Source organism: Corylus avellana, chromosome ca5, assembly GCF_901000735.1.
Source record: "Corylus avellana chromosome ca5, CavTom2PMs-1.0".
In the NCBI taxonomy this organism is placed as follows: domain Eukaryota; kingdom Viridiplantae; phylum Streptophyta; class Magnoliopsida; order Fagales; family Betulaceae; genus Corylus; species Corylus avellana.
In genome coordinates, this window is record NC_081545.1 from 1,246,417 (window position 1) to 1,258,420 (window position 12,004).

The window sequence follows — 12,004 nt, forward strand, 5'->3', positions numbered from 1 at the left end:
CGGCAGCGTGAGGGAGCTGCCGTGCGTGTAGAGGAATTCAAAAGAAAAAAAAAATAATAATTTAATTAATTAATAATTAAAAATTCCAGAAAAAAAATAAAAAAAAATTAATTAATTTTTATTTAATTTTTTAATTTTCTGACGTGTGTCAGAACTACCACGTCAGAAAAATTCTGACGTGGTAGAAATGACACGTCAGAAAAATTCTGACGTGGCAAAAATGCAACGTCAGAAAAATTTTCTGACGTGTGAGTGGGTAACACGTCAAAATTTTCTGACGTGTTGCCTAGTCACACGTCAGGAAATTTTTTTTCCTGACACTTACGTTTCTGACACTCGACACGCGTCAGAAACGACCCGTCAGAAAAATTTTCTGACGTGTCGGACACTAGAACACGTCAGGAAACTCATGTCAGGAAAAAATGGTTTTTTTTGTAGTGTGTGTTATGTATGTTAAATTACTAGTTATTTAAAAAGTTTAAGCTTATAAGAAGAGATAAATTTAATTACTTAATCATTACTTTAATACTCTCTCCCCTCACATGTGGGCTCAAATTTCATTTTAATAGGTGAGGCCCAATACGTGGAATATTTAATTTAAAGGGTGTGAATTGACGGAGTTAAGGTTGGATCGCAGAATCTTTAGCTCTGATACCATGTTAAGTCATCAGTTTTTCTAAAAGTTTAAGCATATGAGAAAAGTGGTAATTTAACAATATATCTCTTAATTTTTTTTTTAATGAATATGATTTTAGGTAATTGGTTTTGGTGAGCTGTACGTGAATGATACCCAATTTAATGTACAAATCAAACATATACATTTTCTTCTTATTACATATTTATGTTGATTAAGGGTTCATATGGAATTGTTGTTTCAATAAGTGCGATTTTAAAAATTGTGTTTTTAAAATCGCTACCTTTTTATCAAATATTTGTTATGCGAAATTGTGATTTTAGTTTAAATTTACGCTTTTTCAAATCAACACCCTATAATCTGCTTATAGAAATTGTAGAATTTTTTCTTATTTTAGATTAAGTACTTTTTAAATACTCAATCTAGCTAAAAATGCAGATTATTCTTTCAAAATCATAATCCCAAATGCACCCTAAAGAAAATAAAATGATAATGGAGTGCGACGAAAAACTTCCTTACCTTGCTTCATTTAATTTCCTTGAAAACAAAAAAAAATAGTAATAATTTTTTTTCCTTTGACTTTTTATTCCTTTTCCATTCCTTTCCTTTGCCGATCGATTCTTGCGATTTAATTCATGGCTCATGCATCATGTGCTTGTGTGTGGGGGGATACGATTTGTGCAGAGGTGGCCAATCTCTTTGGCTCGATCGATTCTTAAGGTTCATAGAGAAGTCTGCTTCAGATGATCAGTCTACTTCTAAGCCTAACAAGTAAATATGCCGACTGATAAATCTTTTAATAATGTGGCCATTTACACTTATTTATCATATTCAGTTTATATGATATGAGAAGGAGTTAATGTATTTTAAGTGGCTAACACATTTGCTTTTTTAAAGTACATAATATGAAAGCCACTTAAAATACGTTGAGCATCTGCCAAAGTTAAATGACTGTGAAGACTCATTACTCCTTTCCAAAAATAGAGAGGAGAGTTGAGCAGAAATTTGTAGGCCTAAATGAATATTAATATAAAAGCTAATGCTATTTAGTAAGCTGTTAATTTTTTTTTACTTGCGATTTCATTGTTAACGGGCTGTGACTTCAACACTTACAGAGCAAATGCCGGCTCAAAGGAGGAGATGAATGGATACAACTCCCAAGTTCAAGTTTAGGATATTTCTACCTGTAACGTACGCCTAACGATACTGAATGATGTGAAGGATATTAATTTGTACCTAACGGCGATAACTGTATGGCTGGAATTCCAAATGCTAGTATTGCTCCACATTTCTTTGCCCAACCCTTGCATTACTATTCTTTGCCCAACACGTCAGGTTTTCTTTTTTCTTTTTTGGCTGGAAAATATTGATCTCTTCCACAATAACTTTTTCGGAAAGCCATAAATCATTGATTTCATGCATGTGGCAGTTTTTCCCCCAGAGAAGACAAAATTTGTTAACGAATGTGTAGCATTAACAATATTAGAATCTTCGGGAGGGTACATTGCAATTCTTTTAAACTTTGTAGGAAAAATAAAAATAAAAAGTTATCCAACTTTAAGGTGGTAAAATGTATTTTTTTCAAAATATTTTTTTAAAAAAAAAAACAAAAACAAAAACGTTTTGAGAAAGGAAAGGTAAAGTGACATATAGAAGTGACTTTTAAAGAATAAGTTTTATGAGAAATGTCCCGCTATTTTTAAAGGAACTACTTTTTAGGTAAAGATTATATTACAGATCTTATGATTTATATGTTATCGCGCTATTTAAAAAAATTAAATTAAATTAAATAACACGGCACTATATACACCAATAATTTGATTATAAAGTAGCTCTTCTCCATTTCAATCAAAAAATTAATAATCTATGTTGCTTCTAATAAACTTTAGACTAATGCTAGAAATCATATTTTTATCGCACAACTATCCCATTATGTTGTTGTGGTCTAGTAATCATTGCATCTATATATATATATATATATATATATATTAACAAAGGCAGATTCAAGAGCTATTTAGACCTTACAAACATTAACTTTGTGAGATATTTATAGAACGAAAAATGCTAGGCTTACAAACAAATTCTATAAAAAAAAAAAAAAAAAATTACAACATGACGTGGCACAATATGATTGGGTTTCTCAAAAGTTGCATTTATCTTATTGTGCCACATCATGTTGTAAAAATTTGTTTAAGCCTAACATTCCTCAAAAATAAAGTAAATTTTTTTCCTTTGCCTTTTTATTTCTTTCCTTTTCCTTTCCTTTGCCGATTCTTGTGATTTCATTATGGCTCATGCATCATGCTTGTGTGTGTGGAGGGATAAGTTGTATGAGCTGAAGGTTAGCTAAGCAGCGGGGATAAGGCCAAAGATCTAAAATTTTCTTGTGATTTCATGGCTCATGCATCATTTGTGTGTGTGTTAAGTTGCATGAGCTGAAGTTTAAACTTTGATTCTTCTTTTTTGCCTCCAATACATAGTCCTATATATATATATATCCAAAACCAACCTTACCTTAAAGAGTAGAAAAGAAGAGAAATCATCAGCGGTGTTCATGATAAACACACCCATGGATCAAGATGCATATAGCGGAATAACGGAAGCCAAACATTTGATGAACATGGTAATAGCCCGTTTCAAGAATAAGCCGAATGTTATCATGCGGTTCGTAGCTATTATGGACATCCATCGTAAGGGGAGTACGGACATGAACGAGGTTTGTGAAGAGGTGGCTAACCTCTTTGTGGGTCACCAGGACTTGCTCGATTGGTTCTTCAAGATTGTAGAGAGGTCTACTTTGGATGACAAAGAAGTGGGGACAGCTGCTAAGGCTGACGGGTAAATATGCCTACCATAAATCTTTTCCTATTCACACTCATTTCAGTAATTTATACCGGATGTAACATGTTTTATGTGGTTAACACGTTTGCTTTTTTTAAAGTGGCTGACGTGGAAAGCCGCTTAAAATAGGTTAAGCATTCGCTAGTATAAAATGTTTGTGAAGAGTAGCATCACTCATTTTCTTTTTCTAAAAAAAAGAGGAAAGTTGTGGGAAAATTGGTAGGCCTAAGTGAGTATTAATATAAAAACTAACGTTATTTAGTAAACTCTTATATGAATGTCATATAGTTGGGATGAAAAGATAGAGAAAATCAACTCTTAATTTTTTTGTTTTTTTACTAGTGTGATCCAATGGATGATTTTTATTGTCAAACATCATAAAGGTATATATATATAACACTCGTATGGTAGTCTACATTACTCAAATATAAATTAAAGCTTATTTTGCATTCAATAATAGTTGAAAATTATAGAATTTTACCAAGTACATCTTAGATGCTTTTAAGGTTATATGATGTGCTCTGATTTGGCCTTCAACACTTACAGCGCAAGTACTAGCTCAAAGGAGGAGATGAATGGATAGAGCTGACAAGTGTACGTTTCAAGCTGAACTCAAGCAGAATTTTGTTACGTTCCTCCTCAAACTAGGAATAATACCCCTTCTTTACTCATGCACGTACACTAAGTAGTATAAGTCAACTATAGTCATATTAGGCTTGTATTTCCAATAAGAGTACTCACTTTATTGATGACTCAACCCTAATTTTCTTAGGGAAAATTGTAATTGCTCCGTTATATAAAGATTATTATGTTATGAATAAATGGAAGAGTAATTAATCTAAATCAACTTTGACTCCTTCCCTGTAGCTTTTTTTTTCCTTATTCAATTTTTTTTTTTTAAAAAAAAAAAACTTTGTGTTGTTACGTTTAGTTTCTCTATAAGGACCTAAATTATGTCATTATGGATTTAGGTTCGTCACAAATTTCAAGGTCGTTTAGACACTTATAAACTCATGTTACTTAATACCAACATATAAAGTGCTATTTGTAATCGGAATATATATATATTACTTAATACCAACATATAAAGTGCTATTTGTAATCGGAATATATATATATATATATATATATATATATATATAACACTACAAAAATCAGGGTCATTAGCGGCGACCCAAAGTCGGCACTAATGAACAAAAAGTGGCCACTATTTACAAATAGTGGCCACTATTTACAAATAGCGGCGACACGTGGCCGTTATTTGGTGGTTGCTAGTAATTCAATGGTAAAATTTTTTTTGTTTTTTTTTTTGTCGCAAAAAAAGGTTTGAAGTAAGTCTAGTGTTGCCGCTAATGACATAACATTAGCGACGACTACGATGTCGCCTCTAATGACATACCAATAGCGGCGGGCCACTGCAAAATACTAAATTTTTTTTTTGTATTTAGCGTTTACTATTAGCAGTCATTAGCGACAACTTTTAAAAGTCGCGGCTAAACCTTTGGTCACTAAAGATCATTTTTTTTTTTTTTTGTAGTTGGCCACTAACTTCATAGACCAACTAATCCATTATTGTTTCTAATTAATTAGTTTGGGCAAAAAGAAAGCAATACTGGGAAGGCCTTGCTTTCTTCTTTGGCACAAACCCAAAATGGAAAATCAATGACTCACTGTAACGGTGCAAAATAAATTTAACAAGAAAACAAATTAATTAAAGAATAATGAAAAGAGAAAATGGTATCCAAATTAATAAATTAAAGAGGACCAAATTTGCATGACATGATTACGGATTAGGCACCTGGCAAGTTACATGGTAATCTAGAATTTGGAATTTAATTAATTTGTTAATAGTAATGGTATTGAATGATCTGAAGGATATTTCTGCCTAACGGCCATAACTGTATAACTGTAATTCCAAATGCTAATGTTGCTCCACTTTCATAATTTGCCCCAAACTCGCATTACTAGCTATTCTCAGAATTCGAAATCCTAATAAATGACTATATATATATATATATATAACCTGGCATGCATGTGACTAAATCATGTCAACTTTTCTCTTTTTTTATTTGGGTATCAAATCGCTCTTTTCATATCTTTAATTTGTTTCATTTTTAGACTTATTTTAAGCAATTATCTTAAGTGTGCTGTGTATCTGGGGCCGTACGGTCAAACAAATATATAGAAGGAAAATAGTAGGTCCAAAGAAAATAATTGATAAGTTGGTCTCTTCACTCCCTTGTATTTTTATGCCTTCTAACAATGAGAATAATTTGTCTTTAAAGGGTAGCTTAATTGGCTGTGAACCACGCCTTATGAAACAGACGTCACTAGTTCGAATCTCCCCTCTCCCATTCTCTTGTCTAGACATGTCAAAAAAAAAAAAAATGAAAATATATAATTTCTATAAAGACTTTATGTTATATCAAGTTCTTTATACCTCCAATGAAAGTTGTTAGATCATATTTTTACACTAACGAAAATGAAAGTCCACACACAATCCAAGCATCCCATTAAATGATATCCCAATTCTTCACGTTTGGCTATCATAAGCCCCAATGGCTGAAATGGGGTGGCCGCCACCCCCAACGGCTAAAAGAGTTTGCTTGGACCACCCCTCATCAATATATGTATATATATATATAGTTTAAGTTTTATATTTTTTAATTGTTTTCTTCTTTTTTTTTTCATTTTAAAATTTTTTTAATCTTTTTATAATTTTTAATTGAAGCATACAACAAGTGGCATGTTTAGATTGGTTTGACATGGAGATCAATTAGTTTCATGGACGAAATATAAACGAAAGTACTATTTCCGTATTTACCCATAAGACAGATACCATCTATGATAATACAAAACAAAAACCTAGGTGAAAAAAAATAAAATCGTTAAAACTCACGTACCAAAACAACATTTGACCCTAATTTTTTTCCTATAACTTTCAACACATATCATTAAAATCTATGAACTGTCACATTTATTGAAATCATTGCATAAGCAGCCAAATCTACCTTAAGATCTGCCTAATTACTCAAATCTTAGTACTGGCTTATATGTCAAACATATATTTTTTTTTACAGGTGGAAAAGAATGAAATGGTAAGTCCATGACTTAGCGAATAGATGACAAGTGAAACACATTATGCAGTGCCAATAATTAATTTTGAAACGTAAGAGTGAAATCACACATGCAATAGTCTCTCAATATGGTTACGCAGAAAATCATATATCCTGATACAAAAGTATACAATAAATATAATTATAATACAGTTCATAACTCATCCCACTATATATATATATATATGATCTATCTGTGCACTTTCTACTTCACGGGTGTAATCACCATCCGTGGATGGCTACGCCAGTAGTAACATATGAATCCAATTAGGTGAAGAACATTAAAAATTAAGGTGGCCGGGCCATGGGGCCAATTAAATTTGTATAAATAGTATGCATATGCCGCAAATAATTAGATTGTGTTTTCATAATTTAGAAGGACAACGTTTTCTTCCAAACTGAGTTAGAGTCTAAAGAAAAAATGACATGTGTCTTTTGCATGTGAGAAGCACATGCATTTTTTAATTGCAATGACAAAGTTGGAATAACATTTATTAAAAGGTCATGTGCTTTTTACATGTTATTAAAAAGCATGTGTTTCTCATATGCAAATGGACACATGTCATTTTTATAAACTTTGTTGGAGAAAAACTTTGTCCAATTTAGAATAAGGTGCTTGGAAAACAATTTTTTTTTTTTTTTTTAATTAAAAATGGTTGACGTTGCAATTAGATGTGGCTTCTCAACATGGTCAAGACCATAGTGGAATCTATGGTATGCAAAGCAGGGTATCACCAATGCTTCCTCAAACAGAGGTGAGCCATAGTTTAACACAACCTTGCCACCAATGAGTGTAAATCAATTTTGTTTATACTAACAAGACATAAGGATTTTAATTGCAAGAATCGAATCCATGTCTTACTGTTTACCAAACCACATGGAGATTAATATATATATATATATATATATATATATATATTAGGAATAGTATTAGTTTCTTTTTTCACATATGGAAACTTCTATTAGCAACTGCTAATTCTAATAGTTCTTGTTGACAAAAGTCACTCTTGTGTCACTTCAAAAATAATATGGCTTAGAAAATCATCATTGGACTTGTGATTAATCATTATTGAATTTTAATCAAATTCTGATTTTAAAAGCCACCTTATTCATAAAGTAACAGAAGAAGAACACAAAAGTGATTTCTATAATTCCTCCAAAGAATTTGCCTATTATGATTTTGGCATAGTAGAGTATTTGATGTCAAATCATAATAGTGTTGCCCTATAATTTTCCACGGTTAAATGCCTAATAAAGCTTCATTGTTTATTGTATTGATTGCATGTAATTGTGAAGAGGAGTCCTATTAGTATATGTACTTGACTCCACCCCAATGTGACAAAAAGGCCAACAGTGATCACATGCGTCAGTCAAAACGGAATGGTTGAATTGCAAAAATTTGAAAGTTTAGAGGAGTGCATTGCAAAAATTGAAACGTTAGATGTCAAATTAAAAATTGCCTCAAACTTTGAGGGTTAAAGTGTAATTTTCCCTATATATTTAACCATAAAAATAATGTCGTTTCATGTATTTTTATATAATATATATAGGCGGTTAGTAATTTTTCCTAACCGTCTTCAAAAGTGATTAGCAGTTAATTACTCAACGGCCTTCACATCGTAAGGTTTACAGCGTGTAGTCTATTTTTTGAATTTTCGTGCGTACTAAGCCCTGCCTGCTGTCCGATGACTTAGTCATCCATCCATCTGAAAATCAAACGGTCATCATCCATCCATCTGAAAATCAGACGGTCATCACATCAAAGGTACTATAAAAGCATTGACTTAAGGTCAACACTAGTCAAAAGAAACGAAAAGGTTAATTAAAGCTTCTTTCGTGTTACCCCACCTAATTTTGCTAATTCATCAATTTATAATTTTTTGGACATCTTTTGATGAGATGATTGGCATTGGCTGCAATCCCATCTTTGTTCATTTCGTGGTTTGTCGATTATAATGTGAGAGGTTCTAGATAGAAATAAGTGTTCGAATAGTTGTTCGGACAACTTACGACTTGTTCGGATACATAAGCTTTATCGATGGCTTCTCTCAATTGTCTGTCCTGATTGTGGTGGATGTTGATCGGTAAAAATCAAAACATCTGCCACATCTAAGAGTTAGATAGCTGAAGCACATGGAAAAATATAAGAATCAAACATATGTTATTACATGTTCTTCTCTTTGGTAAGTAGCTAGCTTATTACATATTGGTGAATTCTAACGGCAACCTAAGGCTAACAAGTTAACAACCATGGTCAAAGACAATCAAGCTGGTAACTGGAGCTTCTCCTTGTTCTTCCATCTGCAAGACATTAAGAAGGGATCACCAATGTTCTCTTTCTTTTTTTCCTCTTCTCCCCTGTTCTCTCCTCTGTTCTCTGTTTTCGGGTTTTCTATAGAATGTTTGGGATTAGTTCTAACCCAATCGGGTTTAAAACTGCAACAAATTATAATCTCTAAAATAAGAGAAGTTCCTTAAAAAATTATATATTAGTTCATAGTTAGGACATGATAAGGATGAACATACACATATGTTACATATAGAACATAAGTAATCCAAGAACAATCAAAGTAATATATTTGCTAGCCTAAATAGCATTGACTGTGCCGGAAAAGAAAAAAAAGAAGAGAAAAACAATATTTGAGATGTTTGAAATGTATAAACTGTATTTGACTAAATGGACAAGTTATTCTACGTGCATAGGAGTCATTTAATCCGTGTAGTCAAGGACAGATGGAGAGAGGATTGGTATTGTCCATGTCCCCCTTCAATTTCTAACAACAACAAAATTTTAAGGAGTAATCGTCACGGACCGATAATTAAGGATCATATTGCAAATGGGGGAGAGAGTGACAGCTTGAATTCAACGAGAACGAGTTGTATTGAGTGTGAAACATATTATGATTTGATCAAAATTTAATAGTACTTAATTATAAGTTTAATAATGATTTTAAAAATTACATCATTATTAGAAGATCCCTTGACACGCGTAAAGGACTTGACTTCAAGTGAAACTTTGCGGTGCGTTTGTAAGCTTTTGGGTGCATGAAGTCAAGCACGTGCATTGACATCAAGTGGAGTTGATTTTCGGTGCATGCAGTCTATATATGTAATAAGCTTCAGATTCACTTCCATGCTTGTCTAGAGTACTAATTAAGCAAAATTCAGAAGAACATTATGGCTTCATCTATTTATATGTTTTTCTTCATACGCTTGCTTTTCTTGCTCTCGCTCTTGCATCTTATACTCACTCATTCTCCTCCTTTTATGAAACCCCTGTTCCATGATGATGAGAGCTCTGCCTTGTTGCAATTCAAGGAAAGCTTTGTCATACACAAGTTTGCTTCTCCTTATTATCCTTTGGCTTGTCAAAACGTTGCGTCGACTTGGGCACTAGAAGGAGACAAAAGTGATTGCTGCTCATGGGATGGAGTGGAGTGCGATGAGGATACAGGTCATGTAATTGGCCTCGACCTCAGTAACAGCTGTCTATTTGGTTCTATTAACTCCAGCAGTAGCCTTTTTCGTCTTGTTCACCTCAAAAGGCTTAACCTTGCCTACAATCACTTTAACTACTCTCCTATCCCACCCCAGGTACGCAATCTCTCAAAACTAACCTATCTCAATCTCACTACATCAATGTTTTCTGGTCAAATTCCATCTGAAATTTCACAGTTGTCTCATTTGGCATCCCTTCATCTGTGTTTCACCTATGATTTGTATTCTGGGAAAGACCTTTTGGAACTTAGAAAGCCCGACCTACCTAGCCTAATTGGCAATTTAACCCGCCTACAAGAGCTTTGTCTAGGTGGGGTGGGCATTTTCTCTGTGATACCGACCATCTTGGCAAATTTTTCTTCATTGACATCCCTCTCTCTTTATGGCTGTGGATTGCATGGAGAATTTCCAGTAGGAATCTTTAAGCTACCAAATCTACGGGATCTTGATGTGGGTTACAATGAAGGTCTCATTGGTTATTTACCATACTTTACTTGGAGCAGTCCACTTGAGTCATTGGCGCTTGTGGCCACAAGTTTCTTTGGTGAGCTATATTGAGAGTACAAGTAGAGCAGAGCAGCCAAAGAGTACAAGCAGAACAGCCAAAGCAAGTGACTTACCTTGCTGCCAAATAAGCATGCAATAGACTCCATAATTGTAGGAGCAATTTAGTTACTAAGTTACAAGTTTATTAGTTAAGCTTTCAGTTGTAAGTTGGTTATTTTACACGTGTTCAAACTGATTCTGTTTTTCATACTAAGCTGAATCAGACTTGGTATATATAGTGTACATGCAATTCTAAATGAGAAGTTAAGTTGATTTTTTCTCCAAGTTTGAGCATTCTTTTCCATTTCCATTATGGTATCAGAGCTTTTTCTCTGAATTCTCCACATCTTCTTCATTTTTTTTTTCTTCTCTGTTTTTTCTGTTTTTCATATCTCCTTACTGCATTCCTTCAATGGTGATTCCTGCTGCTTCTTCAAATACAACTTTTTCTTCCACAGAAATGGACTCTTCTAGTCCTTTCTTTCTTCATCATCATGGTGACAGTCCAGGCGCTAGGCCTGGGTATCGGTCAAAACGGTCCGGTTAAGGACCTTATCGGTTATTAACCGATAACTTTCGGTTAAACGGTTTATTAACCGATATCAAACCAATAATAATTTTAACCGATAATTTCGGTTAAAACGGTACACGGTTAAACGGTCCGGTTAAACCGGTTAACCGATTTAACCGAAAGCTTTATATTGATTTATTTTGTTGGAGCAAAAACCAAAAATGATAACTTATTAAAAATGAGTTGTTTTAGGGCCCAAATACTTTTTGTTGGGACCAAAATATTTGTTTTTTGGGCTAAAAATTGAAGCTTTTTTATATTGATCCACTTCAACTTCTTCTTTTTTTAAATATTATAAAATACATTTTTCCAAAGCAAATGGACTAATTAACATAATGAATGTTAATTAGACTAGCAAAACTAGTTAATGAAAAATGTTTTTACCAAAGGCAAGGAAATCCCATCAAATGCCATCACTTAAAAAAAAAACATCAAACATTCAAACCTACCCAAACCCAAATTAAAATAAAATTCAATAATGAATAATAAACAAACTATTAACTAATTAAAGTCACTTAGCAAAAGGAAAATAAGTCATGGGCAACACCATTACACAAATATAAAAGCGAGAAAACATAAAGATTGTGATCAATATGGAAAAACATCAACATCAACACGGTTACACAATAATTTCCTTGAGCCACCTCAAACATAGATAATCTTCAATTCCTTGAATTTGCTTCCTTCAATAATCCAACAAATCAAAACATAAATAAAGTGAATCACTATTAGTAATTAATATTAAAGAATAAGAAATAAATATCAAATAAGAAAAAAATAAGATGCAAAAAACTTACC